The sequence below is a fragment of the Aotus nancymaae genome, unplaced genomic scaffold (assembly GCF_030222135.1).
Source record: "Aotus nancymaae isolate 86718 unplaced genomic scaffold, 86718_ANA_hifiasm-v0.15.2.pri h1tg000036l, whole genome shotgun sequence".
NCBI lineage: Eukaryota > Metazoa > Chordata > Mammalia > Primates > Aotidae > Aotus > Aotus nancymaae.
In genome coordinates this window covers 32,044,926-32,069,109 of record NW_026988450.1, presented here as the reverse complement: position 1 = coordinate 32,069,109, position 24,184 = coordinate 32,044,926, and the positions used below count along the sequence as shown (strand labels likewise).

General features: G+C 33.3%; 1 long non-coding RNA gene across 3 annotated transcripts in view; it reads right to left on the bottom strand.

Moving 5' to 3' along the window:
- LOC105732647 (uncharacterized) overlaps window positions 1-24,184 on the bottom strand; it is a 597,345-nt gene that overhangs the window by 157,285 nt on the left and 415,876 nt on the right. For all 3 annotated transcript variants that reach the window (XR_010345499.1, XR_001111031.2, XR_010345500.1), the window contains exon 4: window positions 7,107-7,182. This is a non-coding gene — a long non-coding RNA (uncharacterized LOC105732647). The remainder of the gene's footprint in view (window positions 1-7,106; window positions 7,183-24,184) is intronic.

Sequence of the window (24,184 nt, the reverse complement as noted above, 5' to 3'; positions counted from 1 at the left end):
AGAGCTTTTCTGACAAATTTCTGAAAATGTGGAAGTGGATATGAAATTGGACAATACAGATAGAGGCTGGAAGTATTCTGAGATACATGATAAAAAATTATGTAAACTGTTTTGAAGGGACTAGGGTGGAAATTGGGATTTTAAAGATGCTTTTGGTGAGCTCTCATACTAAAATGAGGAGCATATTATTGGAAACTGTAGGAAAGACAACCCTTGTCATACAATTACACAAAAGTTAGCTGAATTATATTTCAGAGTTGGATGAAAAGCGTATCTTGTAAGCAGGTAATTTGGATATTTAGCTAATATTTCCAAGCAAAGTGTGAAGCTCTGGTTTCTTCTTGCTGCTCGTAATAAACTCATAACAAAGTCTTGCTGCTCGTAGAGATAAATTGAGAAAGGAACCATAAGGAAAAAGGAGCCAGCACTTGATGACTTTGGAAGTTTCTGGCCTATCTAGATTGCAAGGAAATTCCCTATTGAGAAAGTGTGCTCTGTCCAGAAGGCCAATTGTGTGCCCAGATAACCTTTGGCTGAAGAGATTAGGTATATGACTTAAGGATCCCATCAGCCATCTCAACCTAAGCCACAGACAGAGATGGGGTTGTCTAGGGAGGATCTTTGGGTGACCCTCTTGTCTACTGTTACATATGACTTTGACATGCACAGGAGACTCACAATGTTTCAGGGAATGTTACACCTATTAAAACTTTGCCAAGCTGTATTGAAAGGGGCAGAGATAGGACATAATAAAGGAAGGGTGTGGGACTCCTAGGATTTTACAGGCAGAAAACCAGCTGATAGAACTATTTGGCTGTGAGCATGTACTAACCTACAAGAAAAAGAAATAATGACTTCAAAACCAGAGCCACAGACACAGAGGCTAAGGACAGAGAAGCATGCCCAGACACAGAGGCCAAGGGAACCTCCACATGCTCAGGGGATAAAGGACTAATCACAAAGGATTATCTCAGTCCTTGAAACCTACAAGAACTTGTCCTTCTGAGTTCACACTTCCTTAGGACTAGTGATTTTAAAATTTCTTCTGGCTGGGCACGGTGGCTCACGCCTGTAATTCCAGCATTTTGGAAGGCCGAGGCAGGCAGATCATGAGGTCAGGAGATCGAGACCAACCTGGCCAACATGGTGAAACCCCGTCTCTACTAAAAAATACAAAAATTAGCTGGGCATGGTGGCACATGCCTGTAGTCCCAGCTACTTGGGAGGCTGAGGTAGGAGAATTGCTTGAACCCGGGAGGCGGAGGTTGCAGTGAGCCAAGATTGTGCCACTGTACTCCAGCCTGGGGCCTGGCAACGCAGCAAGACTGTCTCAAAACAAAACAAAAATTCTTCTGGTTTCTCCCTTTTGGAATTGTTGCAAAGAAGGGTTCCAATTCAGACCTCAAGACAGGATTGTTGAATCTGATGCAGTAAAAAAAATTCAGTGCAAGTTATAGAGTGCAGTGATAAGATATAATTTAATGAAAGCTACTCAGTTACAGAGTAGAGCATCTTCAGAAAGCATGAAGAATGTGCTGCCTTGGTTTTAAAGTCTTACAGAGGGGTCTTATCTATGTAAAAGCTAAACTATGTCTGCATGTGAGTGGACTGAGATTGTAACCAAATGTATTACTTTGTTGATTTAAAGTAAGTTACCCTTGGCATATTAGTGCACAAGCACTTCAAACATGACTATAATTCTCTTTAAAAGCATATATTATGTGATATGGGGACATTTGGACATTTCACTATTGTAGGAGTTTGTCTTCACAGGCAGTATTAAGCTACTTCTTTAACTGTAAACGTCCTATGAACATTGGTAATGACCAGTAAAGAATGTGTTTTGTTAGTTTTAAGATGAGGTCATTTTTTTTTTTATTTTTTAATTTATGTTTTTTTTTTTTTGAAATGGAGTCTCACTCTGTTGCCCAGGCTGGAGTGCAGTGGTACAATCTCGGCTCACTGCTCTGCCTCCTTGATTCAAGCTATTCTCCTGCCTCAGTTCCCTCTAGTAGCTGGGATTGCAGGCATGTGCCACCATGCCTGGCTAAGTTTTGTATTTTTAATAGAGATGGGGTTTCGCCATGTTGGCCAGGCTGGTCTTGAACTCCTGACCTCAGGTGATCCACCTGCCTTGGCCTCCTAAAGTGCTGGGATTACAGGTGTGAGCCACCACCCCCAGCCAAGATGAGGTCATTTATAAGATAATGTCACCCTGTCTCTCCTAGGCTACTGCTTCCCTAAATTGAATGAAAATTTTAACTCTATGTCTCTCCATCACTGAATTTTTGGAGCATATAACTTGTTTTCTAGTCCACAGGTCAATAGATGAACAGGAATTTTACCCAAAATGGGTCATACCCAGACTCTCACCTATACCTGACTTAGATGGCATATGGGACATTTTGAGTTGATGATGTATGAGATTTTTGTACTTGGGTTGATACTGGGATGAATTAAGACTTTCAGGACTGTTGAATAGAGTGAATTTATTTTTCACATGGGACAGATACGAAATATTGTGGGAAAGAAGATGGACTATAGTGGTTTGGAATATGTCCCTAAAAAGTATATCCCATTCAGAATCCCCAGTTCCTGTAAATGTGACCTAATTTGGACATGAGATATTGCAGATATAATTGAGTTAAAAATCTGAAGAGAAGATTGTCCTATATTTAGTGTAGTTCATAAATCCAAACACTTGTGTTCTTGTATGAAAATGGAAAGCAGGGAATTTGAGATACAGATGTACACAGAGGACAAAAATTTATGTGAAAATGAAGGCAGAGACTGAAGTCATATGCTTATATGTCAAGGAATGTCAATGATTTCTGGGAGCCACTAGAGGCTAGATGAGAGATATTAAATAGATTCTCCCTGAGAATCACCAGAAGGAACTAATCCTGCAGACACCTTGATTTTGGACTTCTGGGACTCCAGAACTGAGAGAATAAATCTCTGTTGTTTTAAGCCTCCAAGTCTGTGGACACTTGTTAAGAAAGCTTTAGATAACTAATACATATGCAGACACTATAGTCAAGTACTCACAAATTAGTTTTTAGAAAATAATTTACTCATTAACTAATTTAACAAATATTTATTGAGCATCTTCTCTCTGCCACACAATAATCTACATCCTGACAACACCCAATTTGTGTAATCACAACAATTTCCTTGATCATTATGAAATGTAAAGTATGTTAATAGAATGTGACAAAAAATGTAAAATTAAAGTTGTGACAAATGTTTGAGTGAGAGTATATCTCTGAGGGTCTTTAACTAACTGGAAGTTATCACTGTGAGATACTGATGACTAAGCATGGACCTAAAGGATCGGTTGAGTTCACCTAGTATAAAACTGAAGGTTGAAGGCTCAAAGAATGGAGATTTAAATATGCAAAGCACTTGAGACAATGAGAATCATTAAGAATGAGAGGAACTATAAGATTTTGACAATGTCTGTAAATTGTTGTATAAATCAAAAAAGAGGTAGATAAATTAACTGGACATTTTTTCAATCCTTTTGCCAACTGATCTAAAATATATCCCAATTGTGAAACAATCTCATTGGGATAATCCCGTTTCTCATCATAGAAATTCATAATGTCATAAAATGTCCCTACTCTCTCAAATCTAGGGGACGTGTGTATATGGGTTAGATTATACCTGTGTTCATCACTGATGTTTAATCAGAAGTCAGGGCAGGAAAAATTAGTAATGTCTTGGAGCTCTTTCCAGTTAAAGACTGATGTGAACAGTAGCAGCTATATCTAGTTTCCAGGAATAGTTTTCAAATCAGTATCTCATGATCAATTATCAATGGTGTCCTGTATCTGACAATAAAATCTTTATTCTCAGCATTGGCAACAAAAGTGTCTTTGTGGAATCTTTTGGTTTTATTTTGGTTACTGTTGCTAGTTGAATAGAATGTAAGCTTGGCTCTAATTCTGTGAGTTACCCAATATATTTTAATACTTTTTTTTTTTTGGCCAAACTATTTTATGTCACTTGGAATTAAGAGGCAAAACTATGCTTCATTGTTGAGATCCATTTAAGATAAATATTTTAACCTCTTGTCATACTCTGAACATGCTGACACTAAGATCTGAAATAGTCATATTTAGATTTTGAAAGATAGCTCTAGCTTGAGTGCCATAGTATAATGGGATGAAACAAGATGGGATACTATTTCAGTTATCCAGGAAGGAGAATATGATAGTTTCTTAAGCACAGTGATGATGGATATGCAAAGAAATAGATATATATTTTTAAAAAAAACATTTGGAGAGAAAAGCTGGAAGATCTTAAAAATATATATCAAAATGGGTGCTGAGTGAGACACAGGTGTCAGTGATGATTTTACATTTTCTTCATTACAGAGTTAAGTGGATTACTGTGACATTAATGCAAACAAGACTCACTGGAAAAAGATCAGTTTGTGGAGATAACAGGAGGGGAAGACTTGATTTAGTTTGGGCAGGTTGAGTTTGTCTTTGCCACAGCCCACCAGGTGTGATCAGTGAGTGACCAGTGAGTGGATGGAAAGGCCTAGGATTTTATTGCACACTACCATAGACTTTATAAACACCGTATGGTTAGGCTACACTAAATTTATTTTTAAAACCTTTTTATTAAATAATACATAAGCCCTATCTTACTCTAACTTCTTTACTTCATAAACTTGAAAAAATTTTAACTTTTTGATTATGTTCTTGCCCTGAAGTTCGAATTCTCAGCTGCTGAAATACAGATGGAAGCCTGACACTGAGTTTGCTAATGTAATCTAAGTTATTGGTATGATTTGGTTGCCCAGTAAAAAGTTTTTTGTGTTTCATGAAGTTAAGAGAAATATTATACCAGGCTTATTAAGCTCAGTACAGGCACTAAAGTGCAACATTGAAAAGCAGTGAGCGCTCAGTTCTTTCTGTATATTTCCATTGGATAATTAGAGAAGTCTCTGGAAAGTTTCTCTGAAGAGATAGACCATAAGACAGGTGTGAAACTTTCTCCACAATCGTCAAGGACTTTTTATAGAACTCAAAAATAAATAAATAAACAGATTGACTTATATTTTCTGAGATGTCTTCTATGTATTTTGACTGTGATTAATTTGGCAATTGAGGATGAACTAATTAAATAATTTGGATAATTGGAACCAGAGGACACAGGACTTAAGGGGACTCAGGAATAAAGAGGTGAGAATTCTTTAGCCATGATATGATAATAGCATTCAGATTCATAAAAATAATCCTATTTTATATTAACAATAACTGTCTATGTTAAAGATAAAATAGTTGTATATCAGTTTAATTTGAAGCAAATATAATTGAAATTACAGAAAAAGAATTACTGATAAATATTAAATATTTAAGTAGGAACAAAAGATTTAAAGGTCATGAATTTATCAATAGTGTTAAATTAAGCATTTTAATATTATAATCAATCAGTTCTAATTTTACTTACTAAATATCCCATATTATCCCCAAATTATAAAATATAACAATATTTTAAGAATCCTGGCAGCAAATACTCTGTCTTTATGCAGTCATAAACATATTTTAAATGCAAAACTTCCATTGAAATAGTTTTCTTATCAATGATACTGTATGTTTTCTGGGTAAATAAAATAATGACTTTGTATTTCCACTTATTAAAATTCCATTGATATATTATGATTCTAGCACTATTAACATGTTGTAACGAAGGTAAAAGGTATTCTGAGGCAGAGATTAAAACAGTAATACTTGACTTCAGAACACTATTAATTCTATTAATTTAATGATGCTTCCCCACTCTACTTTTTTCAATCAAAATTCCCTCCTGGACACAACATCTGTTCTTGCTTTTACTACTCCAACTTAATTAATACCAGTTTTATGCTATGGAAGATTATCTGAACCTTAAAAGATGATGATAAATGAAGTCAAACTTCAAAATAAAAAGCAGCAGTTTTCTCTGCTATAATGAACATACAGACACATAGACTTTTAAAAACATTATACTGTGTCTTATTGCGAGTTACTGAATGAAAAGCGTAAACAAAGAAATAATGCCTAAAAGTTAGGATCAGGTAGAAAAGGAGACTGTATTATAATCTCTTAGTTAGGTGTCATATAGGTGATTTTGAAGTGCTTTTAGAAATCTAAGAGATGCGTGGAAATTAAAAACAGAACCAGTAAGTTCAGTTTCTTTTCAGGAAAGAGCTAGAAATCAGTCAGAAACTAAAATATTATGCCCAGCTAATAATTTAATCTAGTATCAAAAAATAGGTACAGAAAATACTACAGCAGTTGTGGTTTAATTTTATTTGAAAAGGCATGGGTTTTTTTTCTTCTTATAGTATGTTTTCTCTTAAGGTTATGATGTACCTTAAGCAGAGAGATTAAGTTTGTTCAGGAAGTGAAAAAGCTAATAAAAAAATCCAATAGTTTCCTTCGTACTTTTGCAGATGTTGGACAGTTGCCTGATCTAAACCCGAATGTAATGGAAGCTTTAATAAGTGACATGTACATATGATATTTTGAACCTAAAAATATAGTTTATAAGTGTAATGAATGGACTACCTACTTTACTTGTCTTTATTACCTGTAGAATAAAATATATGTATAATTAACTCCAGTTTAATTATGTTAAAGGTGACCTACAAAAAAATCATAAATTTCAATTGCCTCAGCTATGTGCTTCAGTAGTTAAATATCCCTTCCAGCCAAGCCAAGATAAGTCAGCAAATAAGCTGATAAATAGTGACCCTTTAAGCACTTTTAAAGTCCTCAAAGTCAAACCCTGCCATGCTTTACTTTTGCCAATAACATCAGGCCTTATGTGTCAGGTCTTACAAAAGCTAATGGATGGAAGTCAGAAGACCTTCATAATCTTGTCCAGTCAACTGCCTTTATTCAAGAAAAAAAATGAGTTGATAGATAATTCTCTGGGTACTTTCCAACCCTAAGATACAGTCATTCTTAGACATCAGGTTCTATGAAAAGACAATGAGAGAATAATGACTATGATGTATATTTTAATAAAAAATGTAACTTCAATAATTTATAAATTTTAATTACTAAAGTTATTAAACTTCTAATGTTTTACCCATCATTTTTTCTTACCTTTCTTCTACTTCAGGGTTCTCCAGAGAAGTAAATCTAACCGATTGGATTCATATATTCATTCTATTGTTGGGGGCTGGTGGGGAGAGAGAGAGAGAGAGAGAGAGAGAGAGAGATTAACCATCATATCCCATATTTGATGACTACGGATATTTAGACTTCCCACGTGTCAGAAAGCTGTAACTCAACAAAAACAAATGCTCTTGCTTTGACACATAAACTGATCTGAACCTACTAGAAAGAAATGTCAGTGGCATAGACACTTTCTCCACATGAGACACGTCACTTTTATGTTATTCCATAACAGAACTTCTGATTCACACCTCTGAAATCTACATACGGACAACCATTTTAAAATTGCCATGTAATCTGATAATAACAATAGTCATCATTGTTATTGCGTGCTGAAGACAGATACTTACCAATTGGAAACCCTGAGAAAACTATTTCCTCTTTTCACATAGCAACAAACAGGATCAAGAAGTTCAAATAATTTTTTCAAGAACAGATATATCGTGAAGTCTAAATCCAGTATCTAACAAAATCTGGTCTACTTCAGAGCTTTATCTATGCTTCTATTTGTATTATTTTTGGATACTTAAAAGAGTCTATCTCCCCCAACCCTGTTCCTTCTGGAAAGCCTACTGGTTATTAGCTACTGCCTGGCCTCTCCCACCCTGCTCAGGTGAATTGTAACCACAGCCTAAAGAAAGCCCTGCTGCTTTTCAATGGGCAGTGCTCTCCACCCTCCAACGATTAGAGTCACCCAGGTGAAAAGTACCTTGGTAACAACTCAGCACCTGCAATTCCTAATGAATCTTCTTTTGGATTGCTTTGGAACTCATCATTGAAACAACTGTGTGTGTTCTCTTCCAAGGAAGTTTAAACCACTTCTTTGAATAGTAATTACACAGAGTCTTTCCGTATTTTCAGGTGATCATCATTTCACTATGTGACTATATTTCAATATGAACTGCCTCAAAATCTTTCTGAGTTCCCCTATACCACATAGCCTATATTTAAAGACATACTATTACAGAAATACTCTCCAAAATGCAGTTTAAATATTTTCATCCATTTTGTTTGATGTGATGCCATATGAATTGAAACTTAATCTAATTTACTCAGTCTTAATAATGCTGAATACACTATATTATTGGTCTTGATTTACTGCTTCATATTCGAATATCTTGAATCCTCATAATGAATATGAGCTCCTCTACTTCATTTTGTGTGAGCATGTTCAACAAATATTGGCTCATTTAATAAATAAATGAATGAATGAAAGCAACTACAGAACAAATAGCCAAACTAATGGAATGATAATCTGAAAATGAAGAGTGCATAAGCAATATTTGTGTCCTCCAAAAATTTTTATATTGAAATCCTTACTCCCAATGTGATGATATTTGAAGATGGAGCTTTAAGTAGGTGATTAGGTTATGAAGGTGGAGCCCTCATTAGTGGATTATAATAGTCTTTTATAAAAAAGACCTCACAGAACCCCCACAGGCCTTCTGCTATGTGAGGACAGAGGGAGAAGCATCCATGAATCAGGAAACTAGACACCAAATCTGCCAAGACTTTGATGGTGAATTCCAGCTTACAGAACTGTGAACAATAAATATCTGCTGTTTATAAGCCACCCAGTCTATGGTACTTTTGTTATACCAGTCTGAATAGACTAATCCAGAGAGTAAATATATAAGAAGGGAAATTTCCACAGAAGCCAAATAAAGCCCAATTACCATACCTTCTAAGTTGTCATTGTGCCATATTTAGACTCAACTAATTTCAAAGTTTAAGATATACTATACCTAATTAAATTAAGACTGCATGCCTTTGTAAGATTTATGGGAACCTTCTAAGAAAATTAAGTATATTTCAGGAAAATTAATCAATATAAATGTTAGGGGAAAAGAAGGAGAAAACAAAAATAGGTATATAATTGGAAGGATTCATGACAGAGTAATGTTTATTATTTAGGAAAAAAATCTGTGTGTGGTTAGGCTAGTTCTCACAGAACTCTCTGTGGTAGGCCAATCATTCCTCTTATGCTTTTATAAGGATTTAGAAAAAGATTATTTGGCACCAAGTTATGTGTGGGTGTGCTATTTAATAATCACGTGTTCAAGCCATCCATTATTAAAAATGAAATTACCATGTCTCTTTAAATTTCAATTTTCAAATGAATAAAGATGAAGACGGTAAAGAAAATGGTTTCAATTATTTATCTCACATTTGAGGGTGGTTATAAATATTTTCCCTTTCTCAATATTTTTTTGTTTAAAAGTAATACATGTTTATGTTTAATGGGAATATATAGAGAGAGAAAAAATGGAGTAAAAATGTCCCATAAGAGACAGATAATGACTAGCAACTTGTTTATACCATCTAGTTATATCTCTATTTCATAAGTTACCTGGATTGACCCTGCCTCATATAACTGAGGAAAGAATATGGCAGTGTTCCCCTATTCTGTGGTATATCTGATGCTATTTTCCCAAGAGTTTAGTAAATTCCTAGGAGTAATATATTTTTCTTTCTTTTTTTCTTCCTTTCTTTCCTTTCCTTTCTTCCTTTTTTTTTTTTTTTTGCTAGTTATTTTTGGCTTTGATTACTGCCTTCTGTTGAGTTCATTTCTCTACTCTACTCACTCCAGCATTAATAATGATCCTTTAATTACTTCAAAAAATATTCAGTGAATGCCAATGCTGTGTTAGGCACTGTTCAAGATACTAGGGAAACAACAGTGAGAAAGATAGATGGAATCCCTTCCTTGTCAAGTTACATTCCAGGGGTGGTGAAAAGGATGCAGGGCAGAAAAAAGATGAACAAGTGTAATAACTCATATGTCACATGACTCAGTGCTACAGAGAAAAATAAAACAGGAGACTAGAGGAACAGTTACAGAATTGGAGGCTGTAATAATATCTAAAATGTTATCTCAGAAGATGTAACTGGAAAAGTGTCATTTGACCAAACACCTGAGTGGGAGCTGTCGGGCTGAGGATATTTCTTATTGCTAACTCATCCTACTAAACTAAAATGAGAAGAAAAACAAAAACGAAAATGATACAAGGCAGCTGTGCTTCGATTTTTCTGAACTTCAGTTATAGGAGAAATAAATGTGAGTTTACTATAGCAACCACAAAACAAAAATATTAAAATTAAATATTAGATTACTCTTTATAAAAAATTCATTGATATGACTCTAGTCTCTTGCAACTCTCCCTTGCCTTTTATTTGTGTTGATTTCATTTTCTTTCTCTTTCACCTCTTTTATTCTTATTTTTCCAAATTAGTTTTTCACTTCTTTTATCTGGACTTTTCTTTCCCTTAATGTCATTCTTCTCTCACCCTAAAATTTAGTACCTGAATAGATAAATATATATATTAATTTGTTTTCTTCCATATTGTGATCATTTTCTTTGTTCCCTACCATGTAATGACATCAGTGTCTCATAATCTATACTTAGACATTTATCAGGGTACTTTCCTGAACAAAGACCATGTTATCTTGAGGTTAAATAATAGTTGCTAAAGATAAGTTTCTTGCTATTTTATGTATGCATACATTTATAGATAATCAGTAAAATATTTAGATGCCTTTCTAGTTTCGTATTTATTTTACAAAATACTAGCTCTTTGTTCTATCAGTAGAAATTTTCAAAGAATAGATTTTAATTGCTGCACATCACTTTGTCATATGTTTCTTAGTTTTGGTAAAGTATTTCACCTTTATAAGGTATTATGGCTATTATAGTTATTATTGTTATCCCTAATATAAAGTAGTATGTAACAGCATATACTCTGCAAGAACTTCCTACATATCTAATCTGAATACATTCCTAAACAACTGTGAAAGTGTAAAAGTTACTTAAACTCTCTGGTCCTCAGTTTTCTTATAATTAAAATAGGAATATTAATAGTACATATTTAATAAGATTGTTGTAATAATTAATAAGTTAGCATGACAAAGGGTCATCAAATGTTACCTGTCTTCATAATCATTATTAATATCATTATTAAATTTTGGACAAATATTTGTGTGCACATTTCTGATTATTTCATTAGGGTTAGAAGTTAATATTTTAAGTAAATGTAGACACAACAAATTGTAAGGCCATAGTCCTTTTTACAGACTGTTTTTCAGGTATGAATAAGGGTATTTGTCTAACATTATTAGTACTAAATATTACATTTTTAAAATATTTGATAAATTGATGGGAATTAATGATACAATAAAATTGTATCTATTTTATGTATTAGTTTCATTATTTTAAACATGTTTATTGGATATTTTTGTTTCTTCTAATAATTATTATTTATATCTCTACCCATTTTTCTAGAGTTTTAGGCTGCTTTTTATTTCCATTTAGGCAGAAGAACTGTAAATGTAAGATGGTACACAGAAGATTTCCAGTCCTTTGATTTTGGAAATGATTTGACACATAAATCTATGCAGATAATGAAAATCAAGATATTTGAACCCCATTATCAAAAGAATTATGAATTTTATTCTAGCAATCCATTCTTAGAAAAATTTATATGTGGCTTTCTTTTTAAACAAATGGGTATCTTTACGAAGTTCCATTAGAGATTTATTTCTGAATGTAGGATAGTAGAAAAAATGATGATAATAATAAATTGTATTTTAGAAATTAGAATCATCCAAAACTCAATGTGTAAATGATCAAAATAAGATTCTTTTGGCACTTACTTTGTAACTTCAATTTATGAAAATCCCAGCAGTGTTCTATTTAAATTACAAGCTTTACTATAGCCAAATTGAATTCTGATGGCTTACTATTATAAGATCAGTTGGTCAGCTGATTGTTATAGATTATTGCTTCAGCAGCTTTAGATTTCCATCAGGGAACTGCTGGAAGCTTAAAATTTAAAGCATATTTAGTTGCACCCTGTGTGCGATAAATAACTATCTTAATATTTACATTTCCCTCTGTTGGAATATAAAAGATGTATCTCTATGTACCTTGTGCAAACAGAAGATACATACATTCTGTGGTTTTAATTTTCAAATCTCTTCATTGATGCACTCTGTCTTACAATAAGCAGCTTTCTTCTTTTTTTTCTTTTACATTATGGAACTTTGTATACCCTATGAATAAAGACTCCATGGAAAATATTAATAATCTCTCAGTATGAAAATTGTTTCCGATTTTGGAAAGTATGTAGATTTGTATATTAGAAGAATCTCAGGGGTTCATGTTTCTATCATTTCTAATCATTAACTTAGGGGCACAGGTGAGATAAGTTTGAGATGTCGGGATTTGGTTTTCAATTAGATTTCAATCTTTCATTCAACCTGTAAGTATAGAGGAGTAATGAAAATAATCAGAAGCTGTTCAAGTTTTCACCAAAATATTTGCAAGTAAGAAATAGTACAAATTGAATAGTTTTAAGTTGAGCTTTTTACATAATGATAACCTAAAATATTCTAAGTATTTGGAGAACTATTTTGCAACTTGTTGGTTCCTACAAGGTCATGATAATCATTTTATTAGATTCCCCATTTATCTTTATTTAATGTAAAGATATACTTCCATTTTCTCATATAATGTAAGCATCTCATTCTATCTCACGATTTAAAAGGAATCATCATCCAAAATGCATCAAACTACTAGATAACATAATTATCTCTGCAGTTTTAAAATAACTGAAGGACAAATTCAATTTGTTTCTTTAATAAGTTTACTGCAAACTCTAAGAGAGAAAAAAACAGAATTTAAATGTACTGATACATGTAAGTCTATTTGGAGGATGTAATCTACATGAGAATGATTAATATAAATTCATGGAATCTTCTCTTTTCGTGATGATCATTAATAAAATATATACAGAAAAGTTTCCTAGAGCAAATGCAAATCTCTGTTTAGGTACAGAAATGTGGTTTATTCATTTACTTATTTTAGCGACAGTTTCACTCTGTCATCCGGGTTGGATACAGAGGTGTGATCACAAATTACTGTAGCCTAGAACTCAGGCTCAAGCAATCTTCTGCCAATAGAGATAAGCAAAACCTTTCAAGTAGTGGGGACTACAGACATGTACCACCATGCCTGGCTAATTTTTAAATTTTTTTGTAGAGACTGAGTTTGGCTATGTTGCCCAGGTCTCTAACTTCTGGTATCAAGAAATCCTTCTGCCTCCACCTCCCAAAGTGATGTGATTACAAGAGTGAGGCACTCACCCAATAAAAAATGTGATTGAATACCACCTCTAGGAAATAGAAAAACGTGGCAAAATCGGCTCAATTCAATATATTTTCATAATAAATTATAATATTATCTGGTGTTAGATCCCAATGCATTTACATCTATTAGAAGATAAAGTCTATGACTCTTCCAATAGAGAAAAGCAAAGCAAAAATGTTCCATCAATGCTCTGATCCAGTTTCATTAAATTACTAATGGATAATTGCTTATCTTGTTTTTGTATTTGTATTTCTGATTATCCTAAATGATAAGGAAAATCAGATATCTTACTTAGCACTGATTTAATATATATTAGAAAAGTTTTATTTGGAGAAAGGCCAGGCTGAATGGATCTTCATACTCACTCCAAGGCTGTTCTGAATCCATCAACTGTGTGTTTCTTCCTAGTTATCTTCAAAGAAACCTTGTGTTCTATCCCAGGCAAGATGTTCTGTAATACTAAGGGAAATTGTTCTTCCATATGTGCTTGTTCCTTTTCTTTGAACTAATTGTCCTTTGCTTATTTTCTGCTACTATTTAAGTCTTTTTCTTATTTCAGTACAGTTAATAACTATGTCAACAAGCAGTTTGAAGAAGGGTTGTATAGCACTGGCTATACATGTAAGGAAACTCAACTTTTCCCACTATAATATAGTTCCAAAGGGGTTCCTTAAAATTCAGGCATAAACATTGTTTCCTGTTTATAAGGACACAAAATTTAAAAACATAAAAATTTTCAGTTGCATACTTTCTTGTTTTAGTATTCTGTACCAAAGAAACTTCTTGTTCAGTACCTTGAAAGGTACAAAGAAGAATCTTTTCTCCTTTGATATTCTTGATAATGACTTTCAAATGTTGGCATTTATGCTTGAGCAGAAGCCACTTTTCAAAGGATAATGTAACTGAATTTATCTTCTTCTTTTGACCTTTAAATGACTTTTTGGTCTTGCCTCACTTATCTATCTTACTTCTTGGTTTGCCATTCTCTCTTATCTTCTGAGATCATTGAGCCAGGGCTTCAGGGTGAACTTCTTCAGAGAAAAATGCTTTGGTATTAAAGCCTTGTCTGTTTGGATCAAGACTTCAGAGATTGTTCTTGCAAAAAAATTAGAAATAATATATCAGTTGTGTAATTACTTTTTAAAATCCTTCACAAATATAGACTTTTCTGTTTCTCAGGTAATGACTTGTATAGATTTTATTTGATATTTTAATAATATTATTTCCCCTGGAGTAATGTCTTCTAAAAAATCTTCTAAAAATATGTCAAAATTCTATTTATCTTAATGAAGCAAAGTAGTTCTCACAAATGTCTTAAAAATATAATGGTTATACTCCTTTCACATATCTGTTTTATACTTTTTTAAAAGTGATCGAATGAGAAATAGAAACTATCAAATATAAACTATCAAATATAAAACTGATTTTTAAAAATTGTACTTTAGGTTCTGGGGTACACATGCAGATCTTGCGGGATTGTTGCATAGGTACATACATGGCAAGGTAGTTTGCTGCCTCCAGCCCCCCATCACTTATATCTGGCATTTCTCATCTTCTTATGTACATCATTAGAGTGAAGGACTATTGATATTTAAGAATAAAAATTTAAAAAATAAAAATCCTCAGTCTTTGTGGTGCTTTCTGTTTAATGCTTTATGTGTGTGTGTGTGTGTGTGTGTACTGCCCAAAGGAAGATAATATTTGGCAATCATTAAATTGTTGCTACTCCAATAAAAAAATTATTATAATTTTTATTAAAAAAAGGCCTTGTGTTTACTAATCTACATGTATTTGTATAGTGGGAAATAATGACATAAAATAAGGTAGTACCTTGCCAGTAAATTTTTTTTAATTTTGTCCTTCAAAATAAAGTATTGTAGTTAAATTTAGGCATGTGGATCTAAATTTATGAAGTTGTTTTGTAGCATCTTATAGTGTTATCCTAAAATATTACCTATTTTACATTTTGTTAGCACAAACTTTAACCAAAACATAAATACTGTCAAATCATACATATTTTTAGAAAATGAGTCCTGTTTTGCTCTACAATATATATGAAACTAAAATGTTCTAAAGTAAATGAAATGTGCAAGTTATTAGAGGAATTAGATGAGTGAGTTTTTATTTTAATAAATGAGTATAAAAATATAATTTAGCTCAATATTTTTTAAAGACTCAGTTTTTCTAGATTTACAGATTTAGAAAATTTTACACACATGTAAAACAAAATGAGTTATGCAATGCAATATACATACACGTTATATTAGAATATCTGCAGTGACAGTAATTGTATAAAATACTTGCTTCACTAAATTTTAAATAGCAGCTCATTAATTATCTAAATATTGGAATGTTATGCTTTTCCTAGTTTTTTCTGTGTAGCTTTATATATGGGGACAGGGGGTTTGAGAAACACTTTTTAAAAGTTTTCCATTGTACACTAGGTTCATTTAAATTTAAGTTCTCAATAGAATTGGAAACCACTACTGCTAGCTTACAGCGTGTTAGACATTTTGCTAGATGCTGTGAAAATACGGACTAGTGGTTTCTTATTTAGAAGAATATGGAGTCTAATGGAGGAGACTTTCATGCATGTGACTGAGTAAAATGCAGTAAACTAAGTGTCAGGGTATCCCAGAGGAGGGCTGATTTATGTTGTCTGAGGATAGTGGATATTTATCTTCAGAGAAACTGGCATTGAAATTAAGCTATGTATTTTTGCTTTTTACCTCTTTCTGTATTATCTCAATGAGAACTACTCCAAACCTGTGACTTTATAATCCTATAATCCTATTTTCCTCCCACATTTTCACAAATTTGGAGTTAGAATATATATGAAGCAGAAATGCATGACAGGAAATCTCCTTGATGATTAATCTCCTAAATATTATAAGATTTAGCTAGGTAGATTCTAATAGCAGAAGACTGGTAAACTCCTCTGAGGAAATTATTTTATTTAGTCTCCTCATTTAATATATGAGGGAACCAGGTACTAAAAGGATTGTGATATTTTTTCAAGGCTCTTAGATTTAAAAGTTGCCAAACCAGGACAAAAATTCAGACATTTGGATTTAGAGTTTGAGTGCTCATCTTAGGTCTAATTTGATATTCTAAGCTACATCAATATTCCCAAAAGTTGAATCTAGATTAGAAAATAAGAATATCTTCTAAATTGTGTATATTTGCTCATTCATTGTTTTCAATAATATTTGAGTCATTTAAGAGAAATAAAATTATCCAAATATAAATTTTATAGTTTGGGAATGTGAGATATCTATCAATCATTTACTTTTTATTAGAGAGATCATCTTGTGCAACTTGTTCATAAAAATTAATATTTAATATTTACTGTTCTAATTTCTTGATTTGTGAAGCAATAGCAAATATTAAGGTGCTTAAAATATTTTACATACATTTTTCAGGTTCTTTAAATTTAACTGTGAAAATTCTAGTAGTCTTGTGCTCACACGGATTTTCACGAAAACATTACTTAGCCTCTATGTACCTTGAATACTCTTTTATTATTTTTATTTTGAAAAACATTTATTAGGACGACCATATCTCAGGTTGTCTATAGATTTACGCTACTTATTCCATTCTTTTCCCTCTAGATTTTTTGCCCTGACATTTCAGTATAAGCTATGTCTCTACAAAAACAGCACATTTTCTCATATAGTACCTTTAAAAATTAAGAAATATTATTTTTTTCCCTAAGGTTTCTTCTGCTCATGATTAACACATATGAAACATAAAGCAGTTATTTAAAAGCAATACAACTTTACTAACCCTCCCAATTCTGTCCTTGGGTTGCCTTGGGTTGCCTTTGGCATATTGTTATATATCTCAGTTTCTCAAACTGTCTTTCCAAATATTAAACTTAAATAAAAGCTGCATCCTAAAAGATTATTATTTTAATTATATTGAATTAGAATGAGGTAAAACTAAGTGACAGCAGCAAGATGGCTGACCAGACATCTTAGTACTTGTCCCTACCGTAACAGGCAAAACAACTACATTTTGATGAAAATAACTAAAGGAGAGTGCCAGAATACATCAAATGGGAGCAAAAACCACTCAGAGCACAAAGTCTCTGAGCTGATCCCAGCTAAGAGATGGTTAGGTGGAGACCAGGTATTCATTCAAGAAGGAAGAAAATACCCAGCAATCAACTTACCACTCCATAGCTGGTACCAGCTCAGAACGACAAGAGACTTCACCCTGTTGGGAAAATACAAGCAAGAGGACCCCAGCAACCCTCTTTAACATCTTGGACACCTTCAGCACTCATTACGGGAGACTTGTGAAATCCTCACAGCCACAAATCATAGCAGGGAGCTACCTGGAGTCCACATAGCAGTTCTCCCCCAAAAGAAGGAACCAACACTCTGCCCCACACCCTGAGGCCCATGTGGCTACTGTGTTACGACATCTTAAAACTGGAACTACTGTTAGACCTTTTCTTGCTCAGAGAACAATGGGTCACAGCACCTTTTCATTCCTGAAACATTAGCCATTACTAAACAACCCCCATCCACTGGCCCATCATACTCCAGCCAAGCCTCTGCTACACCCAAAACCATGGGGCCAAGTGGTTGTGGATCAACTCAATCTACTCCCAGTTTTTGCTGCACCCTGACACCTTGAGTATCAGGCTGAAATTGCCCACTGCTTCTCAGGTAAACAGTGCCTTAGCAGAACTGGTCTATTTATTTCACCCAATCTGTGCTACAGCCTGCTTCCTTGTGCCTGAGCTAAAGCTGTGACTGTCCCAGGGAATATGGTGCCTTGGTAGATCAACTCCATTTACCCCTCACAATGCCATGCTATGCATGAGCTGAAGTAATGCCCTGCATTCTAGAGAAACAGAGGTTTAGCCATCCAGAGCAGTCATACTCCCCTCTACATGCCTGTGTTGAAGCAGTGCCCTGCCTCTCAGAAAACAATGCTTTTATGGTTTAGAGCAATCATACCTCCTGGGCCTGAACTGAGGCAATACATCACACCTCAGACAATCAGTGTGTTGACTGAACACAGAAACTGTACATCCCAGGTCTGAGCTGATGGGGTACTGCACATTCTAAGGAAATAGAGCACTGGCTGAACTTGACACCCCACACTACAGGCGAAACAATTCTAGTACCCTGCTTACCTGGGAATGAAGTACCCCCTAGATTGTAAGCTACTGATACCACCCCTTGCCCAAGGAGTAGAGTCATCATTGTACTGTTTCATATCCCACAGGTCCCAAACAACAGCTGTGCTCCAGGGCTCTTGCTACTACTGCATATGACCTCACACAGTGTGGGATACTACCATGTTCCACCAAGTGAGGTACCATTAAACAGTGATTCTTTTCTTAGAACCTCAGATGCCACTGTTTTCTATTGACTCTGGTTTACAAATTGTAGCAAGACCTTGTTCCCTGGACCCAAACCTCCAGAGCATCCCATTGCTGGTGCTAAGCCAGCACCTGCCTTAGAGTCACAGACACTGGCTGTGTGGACATCTACATCCTAGCCTGCCTCAGAGAGTAAACCTGTTCCCCAAAACTCAGATGCCACAATAGGTTTGCAAGACCCTAAGCCAATGATACAAGCTCCACAGCCGCTCCAAACACCTGTATCCTAGAACCCAGTGCTTCAACAGCTGCTTATAGGCTATGTCAGACCCAACACCAAGAGGGATCTCATTGGCTAAGTCTCTCATTATGTGGGGAAAACATTAATAAAAAGACCCTAAAAAACCTTTGCCACCAAGAACTTTAACAACCCACGTTCCACAATCACTGCCATAAACTCTTATATCCTAGGCCACAGAAATACCTACAGTCATTGTTTATGTTGATTACAGCTGAAGAAGCCTCATGAAGCCTATACCACTGAATCCAATCAAAACCAGAGGCACTATATACTTTCTAACAAGCACACAAATAACCTCTTGAAGGTGAAAATATTTTTTTTACAAAACTACTCTGCAAATAGAAGAGGGGATTGTTTCACTAGGTATGCAGACATCAATGCAGGGACACAAGATATATGAAAAATTAAGGAAATATGACACTGCCAAAGGGATAAAATAACTCTCCAGTAACTGAACCCAAAGAAAATGAAATCCACAAATTACCTGAAAAGCATTGCAAAATAATGACATTAAGGAAACAAAGCAATGTGCAAGACAATACAGGTAAACAACTTAACAAAATCCAAAATAAAATTGTGATCTGAATGATAAATTTAACAATGAGATATTGTAATAAAGAATCAAAGAGATATCTTGGAGCTAAATAATTAAATGAGTCCATTTTTGAAAAATTATAGAAAGCTTTAACAGCAGACTAAATTCAATAAAGAAAAATCTGAACTTGAAGATAAGTGTTTTGAAATTACCTACTCAGAAAAAAAAAAAAAGGAATAAGGATGGAAAAGGATGAAGACAGACTACGGGACTTACAGGACAGCATTAAGTAAACAAGATTTTGCACTATGAGATTTTCAGAACAGACAATGTTAAAGATAGAAAACATATTTAATCAAATAAGTTCTGAAAACTTCTGAAGTCTTAAAAGAGATTTATACATCCAGATACAAGAAGTGCAAAATTTCCCAAAGAGATTAAACTCAAATAAGTCTTCACTAAGGAGCATAATAATTAAACTGTCAAAAGTAAAAGACAAAGAACAAATTTAAAAAAGCAGCTAAATCAAGGTGTCAAGTTACATATAAGGGAATATATATTAGACTATTAGCAAATTTATCAGCAGAAAAAGCATGAAAGCATGCCAAAAAAAATAGAATATTGTATTTATAGTGTCCAACAAAACAAACAAACTGCTAGCGAAACATATTGCATGCAGCAAAGCTGTTCTACAGCAATGAAAGAAAAATATTTTCCAGACCAGCAAAAATTAAAGGAGTTTGCCACCACCAGACTAGCCCTACAAGAAATTAGGGAATTCTTCAATTAGAAACAAAGGATACTAATTGATAACATGAAATCATTAGAAAGTATAAAATTCACTGGTAAAGGTAAATATATAGTCAAATTCAGAATAAGTCAATACTATTCTGATGCTCTGTAAATCATACATATCGCTTGTATTAAGTTTAAAAGTTAAAACAGTAAAAAAAAAACAGATGCAATAAGCTATTTTAAATATTAAAAATATTTATTATATTTATTATCAAAAGATGTAAATAGTGACATATTTTTAAGTCGTGGAGGGTAGATAAAATTTAGTTTTTATATATGTCTACAGTTAAATTGTTATCAGTGTAAAATAGTCTTATAATAATAATATATTTTATGTAAGTATAATGGTAACTACAAAGCAAAACCTATCACAGACACATAAACAATAAAGATAAATGAATCAAAACTTAAAATTAAATAAAATCAACAGATCACAAAGGTAAAAATTGGAGGAATAAAGAATCAAGGATTTACAAAGCAACCAAGAAACAATTAACAAAATGTCAACAATAACTGTTTATCTGTCAATAATTACTTTGAACATAAATATATTGAATTATCCAATTAAAGGCATAAGAGGCTGAATAAATAAAAACAATATTCAACTATATGCTGTCCATAGAGATTCACTTTAGCTTTAAGGGCACACAAAGGCTGAAAATAAAAGGATAGAAGAAGATATTTTATGCAATCAGTAACCAAAAGAGAGCAGAAATGGTTATAATAGATAATATAAATTTTAAGTCAAAAACTGACAGAAGAGACAGAAAGGATCATTATTTAATACTACTGGGCTCACATAATTAAAGGACATAACAATTGTGAAAATGTATGCATCCATCACTGGAGCACCTAAATATAAAGCAAATATTAATGGACATGAAGGTAGAAATAAATAGCAACAGAATATGAGTAGGATGCTTCAATACTCCAATTTCCTCAATGGACATATCAACTAGATAGAAAGTTAATAAGGAAACACTGGATTAAAATGTACTTTAGACAAAATGGATCTGATAATATATATAGCAAGAGAATATGTATTCTTCTCTAGTGCACGTGAAATATTCTCTATCCAAGAGAATGTTTATATAGTAGGCCACAAAGTAAATCTTATTTTTTTTAATGTAAATTCCTATTGTTTTTGACTATAATGCTATAAAACCAGAAAATAATAACAGTAGGAACATTGGAAACTGTACATATACATGGAAATTAACATACTTCTGAACAATTAATGGGTCAATAAAGAAATGAAAAGGGAAGTTAAAAATTTTCTAATTATGAAATAGAAAAATATCAAAACCTATGGAATACAGAGAAAGCAGTACTGAGAGGTAAGTTTATAGCAATAAATGCCTATATCAAAATAAAGAAAGATACTGAATAAACAACCTAATATTACCTTTCAAGGACCTAGTTAAACAAGAACAACCTAAATCCAAAATTAGTAGTAAAAAATCAATAATAAAAATCAAATCATAAATAAATAAAATCAAGACTAAAAAAATACAAAATAGTGATGAAGAGATGTTTCTCTGAAAAGATAAATAAATTGACAAAACTTTAGCCAGGCTAACTATAGAGGGAGAGAAGATGCAAATTAATAAAATCAGAAATGAAAAAGAAAACATTGTAACTGAAACTGCAGAAACCAAAGAATCCTAAGAGAATAGTACGAACAACTATGTACCAACAAATTGCGAAACTTAGAAAAAAATGGAGAATTTCCTGGATGCATGCAACCTCCAACAATTGAATCATGAAGAAATAGAAAACCTGAATAGGCAAATAATGAGTCCTGGGGCTCTTATGTTGCTCTATGCTGTTGCCCAATTTCATAAAGTGAAATGTCCAGAATCTGAATCTTTCTTTCTGACCCAGCCTATGTTCTCTTCATTTCTGAATGTTTACTTTGTCTTTGGTACCCACGGAGTTGAACAGATTTTTCTGGTCATGGAAAATAAAATTTCTGACTCGGCAAATATTGTGTGTTCACAGGGTTTTAACTTCCACACAGAGGACAATACACACCACTTCTTGCAACATAGAAAAAAGCTAAATTGTAAAATGCAGTTTCCTGAATCTCTACTACTACTTTAAATCCTTACCCCAACTATTCTTTCAAATTTCCTTCTCCTATTTAAATTTTTATCTTTTAACATCCAAAACATCATTAAATCTGACAGGTAAACAGTATTGGGGAATGAAAATACAATTCCAAGAGACAGTGAATAGGTGGCAAGTCTAAATTTAGTCAAAAGTCAGTTAAATGCTTTTGACAACATCCTGAAAACTGATGAAATCATGCTCCATCAGCTCACAAGTGAGAAATTCCAGATCGATGGCTTTCCCCTGAAACACGTTGCCCTTGGTCTAGAGAATAATTCTCCATCTTTTTACTCTCAGCAGAAAGTACTTTGTTAACCTTAGCTGCCTGAGGGGGATTTCAGGTGGAGGAGACACATTCACAAGCTACTTCTCATTAGTTTGTTCTCCAGTCTCTGTTATGCTACATGCCACTATTCTTTTCATTTGTTTCATCAGGTTGCAAAAGCAGAAAGGCAGAAAGGTACTGACTGAGGCAAGATCACTGAGCGAAGTGCTAAGGTCTAAGCTCTGATTCTGGTTCTGCCACTGACTACAACAAATTGGAAAAGCCACCAAAACCTCTCTGGGCCTCTGTTTATTTGTGACCAAAAACTGTTAGATCATTCCTAATAACTCTAATGTTTCTAATCAGTCTAAAATATATATACTTATGTCTTTAAATAATTACATGGTTTGAATCAACATGTAAGACAGAAAAACTAAAATATTGAAAATTGATGTTTCTAATATGTTGTAGAATGTCTGAGTTAAAGCTTTTTCTAGAAATGATAAATGTAGTCGTGAATGTTAATAATAATGCTAATGATGAATAATTATGTCAGCCTATATTCTCATTATTTTCTCTTGACTCTTGAGACAAGTCTAAGCGGCATTAACATGATAAAATTGTGTAATAAAAATCTTCTATCTATACAACACAATGTGTAATTGCTACTTTTAGTCTTCTTATTTTGAAAAAAATGCCAGTAAAATACTTTTTTACTTTTAATTCAGTGATGTTGATAAAATACTTAATTATATTTTATGACCCTGAAATATTGGGTATATATTTCCTCAATTATAATTTATTAATGATAAAAGCTTTGAATTCCATACTACTTTACTAAAATTACAATTATTGTACATATTATCATTTAGAATAGTAAATCATTATTTAGAAAACTTAATACCAGATATTATTTATGTACTGATTGATTCTTGATACATATTACATAGAAAAACACTTTGATTTTTTTTCTAAAAACTGTATTATGTTTCAGCAACCATTTATAAACCTAACTTGGAGAAGAGCCAGCCATTTCAGTTAAAAGAATGAGACCAATCATGGTTCAGAAAATAATTTTAAGTAGAAATCCTGAAAAGATCTTTACCTGGTTGGTATCCTATAATCTTTCACATTCAGCAAACCAGTCTTTCAAAATTAGCAGTTACTTGCATAGAAACGCTTTTTGTGTGCATTACTTTTGGCTATGTTGGAGATTAAATATTTTCACTCTGAGTGTGCACTGAGGACCAGCAGAATTGGCATCACCTGGGAACTTTTTATAAAAGCAATTGTTGTGCTTCATCCAAACTAAATGGGAGAGACTAGGGGTAGGCCAACAGCCTTTTTTAAGCAGCCCTCAGGTGATTCTGGTGCACATAAAGACTGAGAGCTACTATTTCTATGTATATGTGGGGCTTTTTGTTTTGTTTTTGTAATTAAACCTTTTGTTATTAAATTCTATTAAAAATTTATTCTCTTATAGAAATGTTAGGTTTACAGCAAAATTACACAGA